Consider the following 22,032-nt stretch of genomic DNA (forward strand, 5'->3'; position numbering starts at 1 on the left):
GTTATGCATTCCATAGTTAATTTATTTTAGTCAGGGATAATTTTATTGTTGCTCCTCATCTCTTTATATCAAAATATTCATTAGGCTTGGTAGACTATATATACATACAGATATATTAGACTTGGTAGACTTTATATATTATATTTATATGACATATATAGTATATATAACATATAATATGACATATAATATATTTTGTATTATACATACTATATATTATAATTATACATATATGTTATATATAAAAATAAAATATGTAATATATTGTATATATAGTACAAAAAGATAATATTCATATTATATATATTATATACCATATGTAACATAATATATTATAGTTTTTATATTATATATGTTATATATATAATATTATATATATATATATATATATATATATATATATATATATATATAATATTCAGGGCTATCCAAGAACTAATCACATAGATATGAAAGATAGATATAGCCAAAGAAATTTATTGTCGGATTGGCTCACTCAATCATGGAGGCTGAGAAGTACCAAGATCTGCTCTCTGAAAGCTGGAGGCCCAGGAAAGCTGGTAGTGTAGTTTCAGTCCAAGTCTGAAGCCTTGCGAACCAGGAACACAGATATCCAAGGTCAGAAGTTGGATGTCCCAGGTCAAGTATAAAACAAATATACCCTTTCTCCACCTTTTTGTTATATTTGGGCCCTCAACAGATTGGATAATACTCACCCATTGGTGAAAATATCTTCTTTTCTCAGTCTATTGATTCAAATGCTAATCTCCTCTGGAATGTGTACTCTCACAAACACCCTTAGAAATAATGTTTTCCCAACTATTGAGGAATCTGTTAGTCCAGTCAAGCTGACACATAAAATTAACCGTCACAAGTATATACACATATATGGATTTTACTTAGTATTTCTTGTAGAGGGTATGCTCTTTGAAGTTAATTTAATGTTCTTGTATATGATTTAATTATATTTTGAAATAATTATTTTTCTATTTGAGAATCTCACTGAAAATTTCATAGAAAATACCATTCAACATATAATTTGCATATTACCCATAAATTTTCAGTGTTACACCTTATGCTTAAAATAGGTGAAAAAGTGTTTATTAGTGCAAAATATTTATTGAGTACCTTCTAAATTCCAAGAATTATCAGCATGAAGATGCATAGTAAAAAACAGTGAAAAACTCCTACCCTAAAAATCTTATATTTTCATTCATTTGTATGTTTTTCTATTTTGTAAAAATCTCATTTATTTTATTGGCATTTATATATTTCATATGTTCAAGTGATTAATATGTAAGCATATTGATCTTGGACAGTTCAAATTACCTTGGCAACCTCATTTGCTGAGGGCTTTAAAGACAATGAAGACCAAGGAGAGTTTTCTCATTTTAATACCAAAGACAGCAGCATGTTAGCAAATTTTCAGTTAAAATCATGGGAAATCTTAGTCCAACCACATCTAGAAAACACAGTAACTTTCTCCTTAAGAGATATATATTTGCAAACTGTAATGTATAAAATAAGTATTTGTTTTAAAATATTGAAATTCATTCTGAAACTAAAAGAAATTATTAATTTTTGGCTATGTTTTATTTTCTAATAAGGTAAGGATATATTTTATTTTTCTTTGAGATTGCCAAAATAATGTGAGTATAAGGGGAGTGGTAAATTGCCTTTATTTTTATTATTTTCTTTGGAAGGAGATTAAAAACTTAAAATAACATATGTATGTTTCATTCCAAGATTAATAGGATAAACTCAACTGAGGAAAAAATAAAATATAACTGTAAAGCCTGCCCCAAATTGAAATCTGTGTAAAGACTGACACCACTCAGAGTATTATCATAATCATGCATTAAGATGAGAATCAGAATAAATTAAAACCATTGAATAATTGGCCTAAAAAAAATACCTTGAGATTAACCATGCCTGTTCATAGCTTAAGGGACTGGTTAGTAAATAATATCAAACTGCTTCACAACATACTATTAAAATATAAGATCTAATGCCCTGCTCTCAGGACAGTGTAAAAAAAAAAAAAAAGAAAGCATTATTCTAACAAATATTGTACTTTCTGACCTTGACAGTACTCATGCTTTTTCCAAAACTGTATATGTAATTAACATTTATTTGAAGGATACATAAAATTGTACATGTATCATATCAAATATAACTAATGATTATAAAAAGTGTTAAAAATTATTTTTGCTACTGTTGAGACACTCTTGGACTAAGGACCATGATGTGTCATTGTATTATTGATGCACTAACGCACCCAGACTTCAGTTTCAACTGCAGTACTTGCTTCCATAGACTTGTCAGTAAGAAAAAGGACACGAATGGCTAAGACTGTGTGACTCATGTAGCCCACATGATAATGATTATGACAGAATTAAACAGCCAAATCTTGAGCTGAGCCAGTGTAGAAGAAGGCAGTGCCATGATATACACATACACACACAAAACAATATCTGTTTTCAGGTTAAAAAATTAAGACAAGAACAAACAAAAGATCAACAAATTTTAATTTTACCTCCCATTATTTCAAAGCATAGGAAAAGACAATAAATCTGTGGGCCAGAGAACACAGAAGGCTCAGATTAAAGAGAGACAGTAGAACAAGCAAAATCAAAGAAAGAAACAGAAAAGGGAATAGGGCGGGTGAAAGAAAAGGAGACAGAGAAGGGATGGAAGGAGAGAGAGAGAACATTCTTTGGAATAAAAATAGGATTGATTTCTAGCTATACAAACTGTTAAATTATTACAGATCTTCCTTGACTTACTGTGGGGTTACATCCCGATAAATCCATTATAAATTGAAAATATTGTTAGGTTAAAAAAGCACTTAATACACCTAACCTACCAAACATCATAGCTTAGCCTAGCCTATCTTAAACACACTCAAAACATTTACATTAGCCTACAATTGGGTAAAATCATCTAACACAAAGTCTAATCTATAATAAAGTGTTGATTATGTCATGTAATTTATTAAATACTGTACTGAAAGTGAAAACCAGAATGGTTGTCTGTGTCCAGAAGGGTTGTAAGTCTATGGGTTGTTTACTCTCATTATTGCATAAGCGAACTGGGTGCTGCAGCTTACTGCCCAGCATCACGAGAGAGTAATGACTCCCTATCGCTAGCCTAGGAAAAGATTTGAAGTAAAGTTTCTATTGAATGGGCATCACTTTTACACCATCTTGAAAAGTCTTATGTTGAACCATCATAAATCACAGACAATATGAATATAAATGTTTCAATATTTCATATCAGTTATTAAGTAGTTGCTACCATAATTCACTTAGTGGGACCACATTGACTCAGATAGCTCTGGCTCCTCTTCCTGGACTCCCTAGACTACACATGATCTAACAAACTTAAAGGGTAAGATTGTAAATGGTACCCATATTGTATCAGTTGTCAAATAATTTTATATTCTGATAATAAAAAATTTATCAGCATAGATTTTGTAAAATATTCAGGAAGAATAAAATGTAGTTAATTAATGTATGAATAAGGAACTATGTAAGAAAATTAGTGGGTTTAGAAAATTAGTGAGTTTTTTCCAAAGACAGAAAAAGCATGACATCTACCTAAACTTGAGTTCAACTTGTTGGGAAAGTCAATCCTACCATATGCTCAGGAGAGAGAACCACTTATTTATGCATAGTCTTAGTAGCTACTATAGGATTGTTTCTGATTCTTTAGTGATAAGTATCAAGGGAAGGAGCATTCCATCTATCTATCTATCTATCATCTATCATCTATTTATCATCTATCTATCTGTCATCTTTTCTAAATGCTGCAATAAAGTATACATAGCTTTCAGTGTTTTTTTCAATCATTCTAAACAAATCTTACTTCAGTTATGCTTTGATAAGTTGGACACACATAGAAGGCAAAATTAGATAAAGAGCATCTTATTGAGTGTGGACCATATTATACTTGTTCATTACCTTTTTTGTTAATCTATGCTCAGCATTTCAAAAGAAGGAATGGTCTTAATAAAACATCAGATTCAATTAAACAGACCTATGTACCAGGCACCCTACTAGTTGATAAAGACAGTGTAATAATTATGGCACAGTCCCTATCCTCAAGGAGTTCAAACATAAGAGGGGAATGGTTAAGTAAAATGCTATCAGCCTTGATGATGATAAAGATAAATCATTGTTATGAAAGGTCACTTAACTAAAACTAGGAGGAGGGAAAAGGAAGCCAAATCAAGGATTTTCCAAGAGCACGTGAAACTTCAACTAAGCAGACTTGTAGAGTGAGGCAGGTAGACCCAAGTCTCCCCACCTTTAATTATACATTCTCTACCACATGACATTGTCCTTAGGGAAAACAGTCACCACAGCTCCTCAGATTTCTCTGTGGAGGGATTTCAGCTGGACTAATACTCCTTGTCCCAACCCCTTCCCTTAGACTCCTCATTTATTCCTCTCCAAGGAAGAAGAAGTGAGTTATCCAGCTAATGAGTTTGAAAGAGCACTCCACTTTGGAGCAAGCCTGCATATGGACAGATGTGTCTGACCTGCTTTCTCAGCTTTGTGGTGAGCTTGGGGTGCTGGTGATGCTCTGGGGGAACAGCTTGAAATTCTCCTAGTAACTGGGTAAATAAGTTGGTTCAGTTCTAGAAGGTGTTCTCAAGTCTGTTTGGCTATGTATCTAAGCCATGTCCTTAAGTCTTTGATCTATTTTTTATTATCAATAAAGTTGACTATTTAGTCTCCATCTGTATAACTCCTGTGTCTGTTTCCCAATTTATTCCAAGCATAGGCAATAAAGAGGGCTAGTATTTAGGAACTTATTAACATTTCAACCATCACTTCCGATTTATTCTCTAAGAGGTTGTTTCAGTACATACAGTTTCATTTTGGTGATTAGTTCAGGAGCCTAAGCCCTGGTTCAAATTCAGTTTGGGACCTAATAGTATCTCCTTTCCAAGTCATAGCCAAGAACTACACATCTAACAGGGACTGTAACTTTTTAATTGAATTAGTTGCTTTCATGATATTAAGTCCAAATATTTCACTAAAATATGTACTATTTGACTTATTTTTTCTCTGTTTTCTCCTTTTTTTCAAGCAAAAATGTTGCCCATGATAGAAGCTAGAAAGAACACAGGGTTACAAGACTCTGCCAGGAAAAAGAAGCTAATGCTAGTGTACACAGATTCTAAACAGTAAGCAGTCAACAAGTATCTGCAAAATGTTCAAGTATGATGATCTCACAGCACTGGGTATTTGGGTAAACAATTGTCTAAATAAATAATATTCACATAAGTCATAGCACATTAATAAATTTTATCTATGCAATATAGATGCTAGGATCTTAGAAAAAACTTTATTTTTTCAAACTCTGGGGCATTAAAACATACTAAAGCTGTGTGCTTGTTTGAACAAATTAATAAACTATTTTGTTTGCATTTTTACTTGTTTATTTAAGTTCTTATAACTGATACTTCAGGCACTGTAAGCGTAAATAAATCTTATAAATTCCTAATCTATGCCCAGGGATTAATTTATTCACTAAATATGTCCAATATGTTCTTGCTTTGAGGCTGTAACACATACAGATAAAGACAAAGCTGAATACTTCTATTGTTTCTTATTAGCTTATCTTCATTTCCTTATAATATCCCTATATTTGACTAATTATGTTTACACTCATTTACAAATCAATTAATTTTTATTAAGTAAAAGAAGATAATTCCTAGGTTATTTTCATTAAGGTTTTTAACAAACATCTATCTTACTAATGGAGACCTTTGCATGACCCAGTAAAAATAATATGCTACCAATTAGAATTAATATTATTCAAATAGATAGAGGCCACAGCAGAAAAATAGAGACTGGTAAATAATTTAAGCCAGTACTGATAAGAGGTAAGAAAAAATAAAACAGATGTGCTTCATTCGTTTTAGCTTTCTTGCCAATGTGAAGTAAATAGCCACATAGAATATGCTATTTTGACAATACTCATAGAGATATTTTTTTTAAAAGATGGTTTCTGAGAAGGTAAGCTGGGAGATATTAGAATAAATTATTTTATTATTTTCTTCTTGGAAAAACAATATTACGGTCAAAATTGATATACTCTTTCCTTGACTCTCTTACTAGAATGCTTTCCCAAGTTGCCTTCAGTTTATCATCCAGCAGTGTGCTCTGTGCCCCACTCCCCTCTGTTTCTCCTTTAGGAAAGCACCACTTCTGTTCATAGATCTTCAACCAGAACAAAAGCTTAGTCTAAAATGGCTTGGATATAATTCAGACAGTAGAGGCAGAAAGGACTGTGAACTTTTAAAACATTTTCACAACACAAATGCACTTTTCAAATTGGAAATTTCTGTAAGATAAGATAAGGCCCATAGTGTTCTTTTATTGGTGCACTATGCAATGCAATTTTTATACTCTCATATCTCCTGTAATAGAAATATGACCTGGAGCTACACATAACATTGACATTTGGAACCATTACAGGCCTTTGTAAAGTGTATTATGCCTTGGCGATACATTCAGAAGAAACCCAAAAGCATATAAATCTAACTATTGCCCTTAAACTACACCTTTGGGTGAGATTTCAAGTTTTCAGAATCTGAGTTTCTTAGCAGGTTAGAATTTTAGAACCATTGGCTATTCCTCAAATGAATGTTTGACCTCTGCCCAGATGGGAACTGGAGAGGATAAAAGAATAGCATAAAGATGGAAAAGCTATTTTTATAATAGAGGCACCACAGTAATATTAAAGAATAGATCATCTATACATATAAGCATCTGTGTGCCCCCCATACACATGCTCACGAAAACACATATGTATAAAAATTCTTTATCAACATTTTTCACTTTGCCCTGATTTACTTTTCTAAATATCACCTTTCATCATTTGATATATTTAATATGTAATAATTTGTCTTTTGTCTTATTCACCTACGTATCTACAGTGACACATAGTAGTTGTTAAATAAATAACTATGAATAATCAATAAGTGCATACAAAAGGAGACTATGTTTTTTCCCCTTATTCCATTATACTCTCTCTCAAAACACAAGCTCAGTATGAATTTTTTTGATTTTTAAGAATCTTGACATTTGTGTACCTACTAGATGCCCAATAATTCCTTGGTATTTGTGAGGCTACAAATAAGAGTATGACAAGAAACTGTCAAACATATCATTTTTGCGAAATCTCTCTTCTGTTTGAATGTCTCATTTTATCCGTTTTCAATGGAGAAATAATCACCATTACCACAGTGCTATGTAACAGAATTTTCTTGCTTAGTAGGGAAAACAAAAAAATATATATAAACAAAACCAACGAAATTGGTTACTTTTTTTTAAGTACATAAATACATGTGGGTAAATTTATATAAATGTATAACTAATACAAATTTTGCTGGTAAAAAATATATATATGAGGAATCAGAGAATTATTTGGACTGGAGATATGACGATAACTATAAAACACCATTTTAATGTTTTCATTCAGTGGAATTTCTAGACTAAGGGAACATTTTTAAAACCTTTACATTATTGATAAATGTTCACTTGTGACATGGATATTGCAGGTATAAGTATAATTTGATTTGATCCATGTAAGATTTGAAAGATGATTATCTACCTTAGATGAAATATAGTTATAACTAGAGGCAGAATCTTCTTTTTTAAGAAAGACCTTTTAAGTATTCTTCATACTACCATTCAATTATTTTTAGATTAAGAATTTCCTTTTAATTATCTACATATCATGTTATTCATCACCCAAATACATTTGTATCTTTCCTAATATAATGCCAGCACATAGTAGATTCATAATTTTAACACCAGAGTTTGACATACTTCTATGGTTTATATTGTAATTATGCTTAAATTTAAATGCATGCTGACATAATATACCATATGAATTGTAAATATTTAACTCCTTTTACAGAATTTTTTGAAAAACAGATATTATTTGATAAAATTGATTAATATACTAATATAATAGAGCATACGATTGTAAAATAACCTAAATTTATTCAATTAAAATAAATGCTATAAATTTGTATAATTCAGGATTAAGCACATTGTAGAAAATATTTCCCTGATTTTCCTTTCACTTTGCTCTCAGATGCCATGCTTGTTTTGAAGCAAATATCTTAGCACTAAAATATTTTAATGGGGCCCTTACATTTGTTTTACAAATAAGGAAATATTCAAAAAACATTATTCTAAAATATTTTAAGTGATTAATAATAAAAACAGTCAATTTGCAAAAATATGACTGAACTGATTTTAAAATTGATAAAGTAAAAAAAATGTTTCTTAAATTATATAATGACTCTGAGTCTAAGGATTGCATTTTAAAATAAACAAATCACACAAAAGTACATTTTTTCTAAGACATATTTATACTTGCACCACCAGGGTTAATTATATTGTAAGCATGTTACTAAAAAACATTGGGTTAGTAATTAATTTTTGTCATCAACTAAAAGAACACAGATCACAATATGTGTGGATAAGAATTGCAAACATGCTATTATGAGTGTCAACATTTTGCATTGCAGGTATAAACACCTGTGAAGTGCTCCAAGTATACTATTCTTTTTTGTGTGCTTTCTTAACTTTTCAGACTGGGTCAAGAAAAAACTGGAGAAGTCAAAAAAAAGTGCAAAATAAAAGATGTTTATAGTACATTATGCTGCTGTTACACATGTGTTAACAAAGTTTTCCACACACCACTTTGAATTCGTACAGAAAATTTGTGTACAAAAAACTGTGGAAGATACAATTCAATTTGTATATTATTACAGGCAACTTCAAAATTGAGGTTGTTCAGTGTTTCTAACTCTACTTTTTCTTTGAAAGTATAATTTGTTGGTTGAGAGTTACCTTCCATAAACATTTTGGAGATAATAAACTATTGTTTTTCTGAGCCCAATTATACTCCTTAAAAGAAGTCAATTGTCAACCTAACTTCTCTTCCTCCTTTCCCTCTCCTCCTCCTCCCCTTCTTTCACTTTCTCTCTCTTTTTCTCTCTCCCCATCTTTCCTCTCAACTAATGTTTACCTTCCCTTTGTTGTTTTCAATATCCTAATAGATTTTACTGTTTAGCAGTGTCAAAAGGATGGAGCATGGGCCTAATCAGTATTTCCTTTGTGGGAAGTGAAGGAAATGAGAAATGATTTCTCATAATATGATATCTACTGAAAGGAAAAAAAAAAAAAAAAAATAGGCCAAACTGTACGCAAAATTAGTTTAGTGTTCTAGAAAAGTAAAAATGTGAAGTAGTATAGGTAAAGCACTGCAGGAAAAATATGTAACAGACTATTTCAAGTGGAGAGATCATTGTGGATAATAATTACCTTCTAGATTCCTTGCTATTGTTTGAAAAGACTCAATGAGAATGGATTTGTTTTTAACTTACGAAAATATTATTTTTTATAAAAAAAAGTAGCAAAATACCCCACTGTGTTTCTTGTTCAATGTATTACAGAGTTAGAAAATTATCTTTCTACCTTGTTCAAAAATCTTTCATTAAAAGAATATAATTATCTTCAATTGTAAGAAGTTGAAAAGTGAAAATACAGACTTACAGATAAAGAGTTTTGTATCTGCATTGCTGAATGATTTAAAGAATAATTAATGAAAGAGAAATTTAAGTGGAAATTTTATTTAAGGCATTTAAAACACCTTTACACTTTTTAAGAATGAATTACCCACATCCTTAAAGGTACAGTTAGTTTTCAAGAGTGAGATGTGGTCTGCTTTCTGTCACAAGAATTGTGTGGATGGAAAAGAACTAGAGATGCTCAACAATAGCTCAAATAATGTGACACATAGGGCAGAAAAAAAGAAAAAAAAGATTCCAAGCAAAAATAAATGTGTTATTTGTGTTTATAAGGGAAGAAGAAAGTATATTAGGAAATTAACAAGAGAAAATTCACATATTGTTAAAAGAAAGTATGATTAAAAGTAAGAGGAAAAATCTAGCTAAAAAATATACTAATATAGAGAGAAAATTCTAAAATCTTAATTTGTTAAATTAAAATAAATAAATAAAACTTTGTCTTGTATAACTTAGATGTTAGCACTGTGAGTGATATTTCCTTGTTTAGTTGAAAATATTTTTAATGTGAAAGAAATACATAAGATAGTAATTCAAAGACTATAGGAAAAAACGAGAAAGAAAGAAAATATCATGCTAAATCTCACTACTCAAAGATTATTGTTAACATTTTAATGAGTGACACACATACACCAAATTAATTACACATCAGGATGGTAAACTGGGGCAAAGACAGCTATTTAGAAAGACACAAAATATCTCTCCATTTTTTAAAACAGATTCTCACCATAGCTGTAAATTTTATTCATATAGGCAGTACTCTTTTCTTCCTAATACTCTTATATCTTATATATTTTTTTCTGCTTTTATGAATGGTTTTGTTCATTATGTTACCTAATTTTTTTTAATGTAGAAGACATTTATTTATTAATATATATTAAAATTCATTGAGCCAATTTTTATAATTCAAATAGTCATATACAATGTTTTATTCAGTCAAATACTAATTTAGTCAAAAAACCATTGGTACTCTGTAACTGTTTTACATAGTATATATATTTATTTGTTTAGTTATTTTTTTGCTTAGGTATGTTGGTCAACTTTTTTTTTGTGCTTACTTATTATTTCTAATACATTAAGGTTGCTGTTCAAACGTTACCTGTGTTCATAATGTGGTTCAATTAACACTCAGATTTTTCTTTCCAACAAAATTTATTGGAGATTGGTGCTTCCCAAACTTTGCACCTAAGTACTGGTGAATTTCACCAGCGTTAATGCATTATCTCAGCTTAAGTAGTACTCTAGAAACTAATCCACTGGCGAAGAGAGTACAATAATTAAATGATACTAGCCTTGTGCAGCTCTAAGATTGTCAGTGAACTAACGGCAAGGAATCTCTGAATGGCATTCTCTAGGCAGTTATGTTCACACAACAGTATTTCAACTTCCACTGCAGGTTCTTAGTCATTTATGAAAATATAATATAAGATAAAATCTAAAGATAAAACTGAAATCATAGAGATTATATTTTGATCTTTCTCTGTCTAGATACAAAGTCATTCTATTACAGAAGCATATCAAATTGAGCTCATAATAGGTACTCTCTAAAATAATGTAGTGCTTGCAAAGTTTCTTATTCTAGGGAACTGTAAATTGATAATGTGATGGCTTGTCTCAGTATCCCTTCATGTATTAAATTTAAGCTGGCAAGTCTAGAATCATTAAGTTATTCCTATTTATCTTCTAATATTTAAAATATGCAGACATATTTACAGATATTAAAAAAAATGTAGAGATAGAAGATAAAATAGTTTAGACTATAGATTTTTTTTCACATACCATATACTTTTTTGAGTCACATATTTAATGCACATATTAACTTATTTCTGGAAGAGGAAACTAAGGCACAGAGAGTTTACAGAGTATGACTGAATTCACAAAGCTAGGAAATGTTGAAGCCAGAATTCTAGCCCAGCAATCTGGTTCCAGAGAAAGTACTCTTAGGCACCATATTATACTTCTCCCAATGCAGTCACACTTTGTAGTCATCAGTCTATTGTCACTCAAAAGCATACACTATTCATTTTATTGCTGATTTTAATAAATTAGAAAAATCGAGGAGTAGAAAAATCCACCAGAGTGAAAAACTCAAGAAACTGTTTGTAAAATGATGGTATTATTTGCCAAAGTATTTAATTATAAATATGAATTTATTATTGTTACTACAAAAATTACTGGATGTCCCAGTTTGGCATACTTGGGACATGTTTACACTGAAACAAATTTTGCTGTTTATCTGAAATTCAAATTTAATTGCACAACCTATATTATTGTTGGCTAATTATGGCAACCCTAATTTCATAAATTAACAAATATTACAAATCATAAAAAAAACTTAATTTACCTTAAAAAATTAACAGATTATATTGCATAGCTTCAACTTTTATAAACTTAAATATTTTTCAATTACACATTTCAAAGGTTTTAATGATTATAAATCTAATGACAAAAAAAATTCTCAATCAGTGTTCCACTCTGATTCACAGCAAAAGACACAGAAGGTAGTTTTGGCATGGTTTATAACCCTCAGAAAGAGATACAATTAAAAAACCCAGAAACATATACACATATGTATATATGAACATTAATGTGTATAAATATGTGTATATGTACATTCAAAACACAAAATTGAGCTAAAGAAACAAAATGAATGTCTCCACAGACCAGAAATAGAAAAGATATTATAAATTTCAGTGGGGGAGAGAGCAATATCATCTATGCCTCACATCTGGAATCTGGGTTTGGCCCTTGATATGTAGGCACTGAAAGTGCTGTATGTAAGAAAGGAAGAAGCATGAAACATAAGAAAACACAACGTTCTGACTCACTGGAAATCAGAAAAATGCAAATTAAAACATCAAGGACAACCTAAATGTCCATCAACAGAAGAATGGATAAAGAAGATGTGGTATATATATATATATATATACAATGGAAAATTACACAGCCATAAAAAACAATGAAATAATGCCATTAGTAGCAACATGGATGGACCTAGAGATTATCATACTGAATGAAGTAAACCAGACAAAGACAAATATCATATTGATATTGCTTATTTGTGTAATCTAAAAAAAAAAAAAAAGGTACAAATGAACGTATATATAAAACAGAAATAGACCCACAGACATAGAAAACAAACTTATGATTACCAAAGGGGAAAGGGTTGGGGGAGGGATAAATTAGAAGTTTGGGATTAACACATACACACTACTGTATGTAAAATAGATATACAATGAGGACCTACTGTATAGTACAGGGAACTATCCTCAATATTTTTTAATAACCTATAAGGAAAAAGAATCTGAAAAAGAATAGCTATATATATGTGTGTGTGTGTGTAACTGAATTACTTTGCTGAATCCTTGAAACTGACACAACATTGTAAATCAACTATACTTCAATTAAAGAAAAAAAGAAAGAAATTACAGACCAGAGCTTATCTAAAGACAGGAAGTGCCTTTAGCAGATTGTTTCATAATTTAAAAAAAAAAATTACCATCCACTGATAACTATATGCATTTTTTTAATCCAGCCTTTCCTTATCGTTTTCTGTCACTGAATAAAAAACTGCTTTCTGAAACAAACAAACAAAAAATAATGAAATGGTATTTCTTCCCCTTGATATGGGCAAAATTTTTAGATGACAATATTAAGTGTTGGGAAGGATGTAGAACAAATGCAACTTCCATGTACTGCTGATCTAGCTGAATTAGGAAGATGACTGAGAAGGCAATTTAGCAATATCTAATGTTATTTGAAGCTATGCATACTCTTTGATCCATTTCCTTATGGTAAGATACCTCTAATAGTTTTGCACAACAACTTTTGCTGGGTGGTAGGTAAATGGGTTTATGCTATAATATTTTAGAACTTTTTTGAATCCCTGAATTGTTTGATAATAATTATTGAAAGTAAGGTAAATTAAAAGAGGATATTTTTGAACAACTACTGGAGGAGAATTCCTCTAAATCTGACTAAATTTATTTCCAGAACCAAGGGAAGTTAGAGACAATTGAGCAATTTTGCGGGAAAAGTATTTTCAATCTAGAATTCTAAACAATAAAGTATACTTACTATGTAGGATGAGTACAAATACACATTATTGTATATCATTTATAGGATATTATTTGTAATATCATATACTAACAATTTTACTCAGAAAGACAATGAATGCTGTGCACTAGTAAAACAAGGATGTAAAAGTCAGGAAGGGGAGGACCTTCAAGATGGCAGAGGAGTAAGATGTGGAGATAAACTTCCTCCCCATAGATACATCAGAAATACATCTACATGTGGAAGAACCCCTACAGAAAATTTACTGAACCCTGGCAGAAGACCTCAGACTTCCCAAAAGGCAAGAAAATCCCCAGGTAACTGGACACCCTCAGGCGACCTACACATAGAGGTGGAGCCATATACAAAGCTGAACCCCAGGAGCTGTGTGAACAAAGAAGAGAAAGGGAAATTTCTCTGGGCATCCTCAGGAGCAGCAGATTAAATCTCCAGAATAAACTTGATGTACTCTGCATCTGTGGAATACATGACTAGACAATGAATCATCCCAAAATTGAGGCCATGGACTTTGAGAGCAAGTATAGACTTGAGCTTTATTGTATGCTACAGACTACTTTCTGATTTTTATGCTTATCTTACTATAGTTTTTAGCGTTTTTTATCATTGGTGGATTTGTAAATTGGTTTGATTGCTCTAATCTTTTTCATTATTAATTTTTATTTTTTTATTTTAATAATTCTTTTAATTTTTATTTTAAAAAAAATATTATTATTTTTTCATTCATTTTTCTACCTTTCCTTCTGAGCTGTGTGACTGACAGGATCTTGGCTCTCTGGCCAGGTGTCAGGCCAGAACATCTGAGGTGGGAGAGACGAGTACAGGATATTAGACTACCAGACACCTCCCAACCCCATGTAATATCAGTTGGTGAGAGCGCTCCCAGAGATTTCTGTCTCAACACTTAGTCCCAGATCCACTCAATGACAAGCAAGCTGCAGTGCTGGACACCCCATGCCAAAAAACTAGCAAGACAGGAACACAACCCCATTCATTAGCAGAGAGGCTGCTTAAAATCATACCAAGGTCACAGACACCCCAAAACACACCACTGGACACAGTACTGCCCAAAAGAAAGACAAGATGAAACTTCATGCACCAGAACACAAGCACATGTCCCCTCCAACAGGAAATCTACACAACACACTGAACCAAACTTACCCACTGGGGACAGACACCAAAAACAACAGGAACTACAAACCTGCAGCCTGTGAAAAGGAGACCCCAAACACAGTAAGTTAAGCAAAATGAGAAGACAGAGAAATATGCAGCAGATGAAGGAGCAAGGTTACAACCCACCAGACCAAACAAATGAAGAGGAAATAAGCAGTCTACCTGAAAAAGAACTTAAAGTAATGACAGTAAAGATGATCCAAAATCTTGGAAATAGAATGGAGAAAATACAGGAACGTTTAACAAGGACCTAGAAGAACTAAAGAGCAAACAAACAATGATGACCAACAAATAAATGAAATTTAAAATTCTCTAGAAGGAATCAATAGCTGAATAACTGAGGCAGAAGAACGAATAAGTGACCTGGAAGATAAAAGAGTGGAAATAACTACCATGGAAGAGAATAAAGAAAAAGGATTGAAAAGAATTGAGGACAGTCTCAGAGACGTCTGGAACAACATTAAATACACCAACATTCGAATTATAGGGGTCCCAGACGTAGAAGAGAAAAATAAAACATCTGAGAAAATATTTGAAGAGATTATAGTCGAAAACTTCCCTAATGTGGGAAAGGAAATAGTCAGTCAAGTCCAGAAAGCACAGAGAGTCCCATACAGAAAAAAATCTAAGAAGAAACACACCAAGACACATATTAATGAAACTATCAAAAATTAAATATGAAGAACAAATATTAAAAGCAGCAAGGGAAAAGCAAGAAATAACATACAAGGGAATCCCTATAAGGTTAACAGCTGATCTTTCAGCAGAAACTCTGCAAGCCAGAAGAGATTGGCAAGACATATTTAAAATGATGAAAGGGAAAAACCTACAACCAAAATTACTCTACCCAGCAAGGATCTAATTCAGATTTTACCAAGAAATTAAAACATTTACAGACAAGCAAAAGCTAAGAGAATTCAGCACCAGCAAACCAGCTTTACAACAAATGCTAAAGCAACTTCTCTAGGCAGGAAACACAAGAGAAGGAAAAGAACTACAGTAACAAACCAAAAACAATTAAGAAAATGGTAATAGGAACATACATATCGATAATTACCTTAAATGTAAATGGGTTAAATGCTCCAACCAAAAGACATAGACTGGCTGAATGGATACAAAAACAAGACCCATATATACGCTGTCTGTGAGAGACCCACTTCAGACGTAGGTACACATACTGACTGGAAGTGAGGGGATGGAAAAAGTTATTACATGCAAATGGAAATCAAAAGAAAGCTGGAGTAGCAATTCTCATATCAGAAAAAATAGACTTTAAAATAAAGACTATTACAAGAGACAAAGAAGGGCACTACATAATGATCAAAAGATCAATCCAAGAAGGAGATATAACAACTATAAATATTTATGCATGCAAAATAAGGGCACCACAATACATAAGGCAAATGCTAGCAGTCATAAAAGGGGAACATGACAGTAACACAACAATAGAAGGGGACTTTAACACCCCATTTTCACCAATGGACGGATCATCCAAATTGAAAATAAATAAGGAAACATAAGATTTAAATGATGCGTTAACCAAGATGGACTTAATTGATATTTATAGGGCATTCCACCCAAAAAAATCAGAATACACTTTCTTTTCAAGTGCTCATGGAACATTCTCCAGGACAGATCATATCTTGGGTCACAAATCAAGCCTTGGTAAATTTAAGAACATTAAAATCGTATCAAGTATCTTTTCTGAACACAATGTTATGAGACTAGATATCAACTACAGGAAAAAAAGTGTAAAAAATACAAACACATGGAAGCTAAACAATACACTACTAAATAACCAAGAGATCACTGAAGAAATCAAAGAGGAAATCAAAAAATACCTAGAAACAATGACAGTTAAAACAAGGTGACTGAAACCCTATGCGATGCAGCAAAAGCAGTTCTAAGAGGGAAGTTTATACCAATACAAACCTACCTCAAGAAACAAGAAACATCTCAAATAAACAACCTAAACTTACACCTAAAGCAATTAGAGAAAGAAGAACAACAAAAACAACAACAAAAAAAACCCCAAAGTTAACAGAATGAAAGAAATCATTAAGATCATATCAGAAATAAATGAAAAAGAAATGAAGGAAATTATAGCAAATCAATAAAAATAAAAGCTGGTTCTTAGAGAAGATAAACAAAATTGGTAAACCATTAGGCAGACTCATCAAGAAAAAAAAGGGAGAAGACTCAAATAAACAGAAATAGAAATGAAAAAGGAGAAGTAACAACTTGCACTGCAGGAATACAAAGGACCATAAGAGATTCCTACAAGCAACTCTATGCCAATAAAATGGACAACCTGGAAGAAATGGACAAATTCTTAGAAAAGCACAGCCTTCTGAGGCTGAATCAGGAAGAAATAGAAAATACAAACATATTAATCACAGGCACTGAAATTGAAACAGTGATGAAAAATCTTCCAACAAACTAAAGCCCAGGACCAGATGGTTTCACAGGAGTATTCTATCAAACATTTAGAGAAGAGCTGACACCTATCCTTCTCAAACTCTTCCAAAATATAGCAAAGGGAAGAACACTTCTAACCTCATTCTGCGAGGCCACCACCACCCTGATACCAAAACCAGACAAAGATATCATGAAGAAAGAAAACTACAGGCCAATATCACTGATGAACATAGATGCAAAAATCTCAACAAAATACTAACAAACAGAATCCAACAGCACATTAAAAGGAACATACACCATGATCAAGTGGAGTTTATCCCAGGAATCCAAGGATTCTTCAATATACGCAAATCAATCAACGTGATACACCATATTAACAAACTGAAGGATGAAAACCATATGATTATCTCAATAGATGCAGAGAAAGCTTCTGACAAAATTCAACACACATTTATGATAAAAACCCTCCAGAAAGTAGGCATAGAGGGAACTTACATCTACCTAATAAAGACCACATATGACAAAGCCACAGCCAACCTTGTTCTCAATGGTTAAAAACTGAAACCTTTTCCTCTAAGATCAGGAACAAGAAAAGGTTGCCTACTCTCACCGCTATTATTCAACATAGTTTTGGAAGTTTTAGCCACAGCAATCAGAGAAGACAAAGAAATAAAAGGAATCCAAATTGGAAAAGAAGAAGTAAAACTGTCACTCTTTGCGGATGACATGATACTATACATAGAGAATCCTAAAGACATTATCAGAAAACTACTAGAGATAATGAATGAATTTGGTAAAGTAGCAGGATACAAAATTAATGCACAGAAATCTCTTGCATTCCTATACACTAATGATGAAAAATCTGAATGAGAAATTCAGGAAACTCTCCCATTTACTATTGCAACAAAATGAATAAAATACCTAGGAATAAACCTACCTAAGGAGACGAAAGACCTGTATGTAGAATACTATAAGACACAGATGAAAAAAATTAAAGATGATACAAAAAGACAGAGAGATATACCATGTTCTTCGATTAGAAGAATCAACATTGTGAAAATGACTATACTACTCAAAGCAATCTACAAATTCAATGCAATCCATATCAAACTACCAATGACATTTTTCTCAGGACCAGAACAAAAATGTTCACAATTTGTATGCAAAAAAAAGAAAAGACCTTGAATAGCCACAGCAGTCTTGAGAATGAAAAACAGAGCTGGAGGAATCAGGCTACCTGACTATACTACAAAGCTACAGTAATCAAGCAGTATGGTACTGGCACAAAAACAGAAATATAGATCAGTGGAACAGGATAGAAAGCCCAGGATAAACCCACACATATATTGTCACCTTACCTTTGATAAAGGAGGCAAGAATATACAGTGGAGAAAAGACTGCCTCTTCAATAAATGGTGCTGAGACTACTGGACAGCCACATGTAAAAGAATGAAATTATAGCTACTTTATTTATTTATTTATTTTATTTTTGGCTGTGTTGGGTCTTAGGTTCGTGCGAGGGCTTTCTCTAGTTGCGGCAAGTGGGGGCCACTCTTCATCGCGGTGCGGGGACCGCTCTTCATCGCGGTGCGCGGGCCTTTCACTATCGCGGCCCCTCCCGTTGCGGGGCACAGGCTCCAGATGTGCAGGCTCAGCAGTTGTGGCTCACGGGCCCAGCTGCTCCGTGGCATGTGGGATCTTCCCAGACCAGGGCTCGAACAGGTGTCCCCTGCATTAGCAGGCAGATTCTCAACCACTGCACCACCAGGGAAGCCCCAAGAATGAAATTAGAACACTCTCTAACACCATACACAAAAATGAACTCCAAATGGATTAAAGACCTAAATGTAAGGCCAGATACTATGAAACTCTTAGAGGAAAACATAGGCAGAACACTCTATGACATAAATCACAGAGAGATCCTTTTTGACCCACATCCTAGAGATATGGAAAGAAAAACAAAAATAAACAAATGGGACCTAATGAAACTTAAAAGCATTTGCACAACAAAGGAAACCATAAACAAAATGAAAAGACAACCCTCAGAATGGGAGAAAATATTTGCAAACGAAGCAACTGACAATGGATTAATCTCCAAAATATGCAAGCAACTCATGCAGCTCAATATCAAAAAACAAACAACCCAATCCGAAAATGGGCAGAAAATCTAAATAGACATTTCTCCAAAGAAGATATACAGATTGTCAAGAAACATATGAGTAGATGCTCAACATCACTAACCATTAAAGAAATGCAAATCAATACTACAATGAGGTATAACCTCACACTGGTCAGAAAGCCTTTCATCAAAAAATCTACGAACAATAAATACTGGAGAGGATGTGGAGAAAAGGGAACCCTCTTGCACTGTTGGTGGGAATGTAAATTGATACAGCCACTATGGAGAACAGTATGGAAGTTTTTAAAAAAACTAAAAATAGAACTACCATACGACCCAGCAACCCCACTACTGGGCATATACCCTTAGAAAACCATAATTCAAGAGGTGTCATGTACCACAATGTTCATTGCAGTTCTATTTACAGGAGCCAGGACATGGAAGCCACCTATGTGTCCATCAACAGATGACTGGATAAAAAGATGTGGCACATATATACAATGGAATATTACTCAGCCATAAAAAGAAACAAAATTGAATTATTTGTAGTGAGGTGGATGGACCTAGAGTCTGTCATACAAAGTGAAGTAAGTCAGAAAGAGAAAAACAAATACCATATGCTAACACATATATATGGAATCTAAGAGAAAAAAAAAAAAAGATTCTGAAGAACCTAGGGTCAGGACAAGATAAAGATGCAGACATAGAGAATGGACTTGTGGACACGGGGAGGGGTAAGGGTAAGCTGAGACGAAGTGAGAGAATAGCATTGACATAAATACACTACCAAATGTAAGATACTTCGCTACTGCGAAGCAGCCGTATAGCACAGGGAGATCAGCTTGGTGCTTTGTGACCAACTAGAGGTGTGGGATAGGGAGGGTAGTAAGGAGATGCAAGAGAGAGGGGATATGGTGATATATGTATATGTATAGCTGTTTCACTTTAGTTATACAGTAGAAACTTTAGTTATACAACAGAAACTAACACAACATTGTAAAGCAATTATGCTCCAATTAAGATGTTAAAAAATATAAATAAATAATAGTCAGGAAGGAGCAAGACTTGGAAGTGCAGAAAGCAGGATATCCAACATAGGTGATAAGTGAAGTAAAATCTTAGGATGACAGTATCAGAAAAGTCCTAACATAAGATTTGTGTAGTGAGCATAGTGAACACAGATTCACTATGCTCACACTAGATTCATATTTTATGGAATATCTTTACTGAGTCTTTCCAAATAATTTGACCTATTTTTAATAGAAGTAAGAACTCTGCTTTATTCTCATATTTTGTCTTTAAACAAGACTTAACTAAATTATAGCATTTCAATAACACATTAAAATGTCATAAACTAATTTGGAAACAAATAACTGACATCTGATGATCATGTAGATTAATTACAGGAAACAAAAGTGTATGGACAGAGAACCAGAGAGGAGCTTCAAGATGGCAGAAGAGTAAGACTCTGAGGTCACCTTCCTCCTCACAAATACATCAGAAATACATCTACATGTAGAACAACTCCTACAGAACACTTACTGAACGCTGGAAGAAGACCTGAGACCTCTCAAAAGGCAAGAAACTCCCCATGTACCTGGGTAGGGCAAAAGAACAAAGAAAAAAACAGAGACAAAAGAATAGAGATGGGACCTGCACCAGTGGGAGGGGGCTGTGAAGGAGGAAAGGTTTCCACACACTAGGAAGACCCTTCAGGGGCAGAGACTGCGGGTGGCGGAGGGGGGAAGATTTGGAGCCACGGAGGAGAGCACAGCAAAAGGGGTGCGGAGGGCAAAGCACAGAGATTCCCGCACAGAGGATCAGTGTTGACCAACCCTCACCAGCCCGAGAGGCTTGTCTGCTCACCCGCCAGGGTGGGTGGGAGCTGGGAGCTGGGAGCTGAGGCTCGGGCTTGGGATGTCGGATCCCAGGGAGAGGACTGGGGTTGGCTGCAGGAACACAGCCTGAAGGGGTTAGTGCGCCACAGCTAGCCTAGAGGGAGTCCAGGAAAAGGTCTGGACCTGCCGAAGAGGCAAGAGACTTTTTCTTGCCTCCTTGCTTCCTGGTGCCTGAGGAGAGGGGATTAAGAGCGCTGCTTAAAGGAGCTCCAGAGAGGGGTGCGAGCCGTGGCTATTAGCATGGACCCCAGAGAAGGGCATGAGATGCTAAGGCTGCTGTTGCAGCCACCAAGAAGCCTGTGTGCAAGCACAGGTCACTATCCACACCTCCCCTCCTGGGAGCCTCTGCAGCCCGCTACTGCCAGGGACCCGTGATCCAGGGACAACTTCCCCCGGAGAATGCACATTGTGCCTCAAGCTGGTCCAACGTCATGCTGGCCTCTGCCGCCGCAGGCTCAACCCGCATCCGTACCCCTCCCTTCCCCCAGCCTCAGTGAGCCAGAGCCCCGGAATCAGCTGCTCCTTTTACCGCGTCCTGTCTGAGCGAAAAACAAATGCCCTCAGGCAACCTACACGCTGAGGCAGGTTCAAATCCAAAGCTGAAACCCTGGAGCTGTGCGAGAAAAGAAGAGAAAGGGAAATTTCTCCCAGTAGTCTCAGGAGCAGTGGATTAAATCTCCACAATCAACCTGATGTACCCTGCATCTGTGGAATACCTGAATAGACAACGA

This window comes from Balaenoptera musculus, chromosome 18, assembly GCF_009873245.2.
Source record: "Balaenoptera musculus isolate JJ_BM4_2016_0621 chromosome 18, mBalMus1.pri.v3, whole genome shotgun sequence".
In the NCBI taxonomy this organism is placed as follows: Eukaryota; Metazoa; Chordata; class Mammalia; order Artiodactyla; family Balaenopteridae; genus Balaenoptera; species Balaenoptera musculus.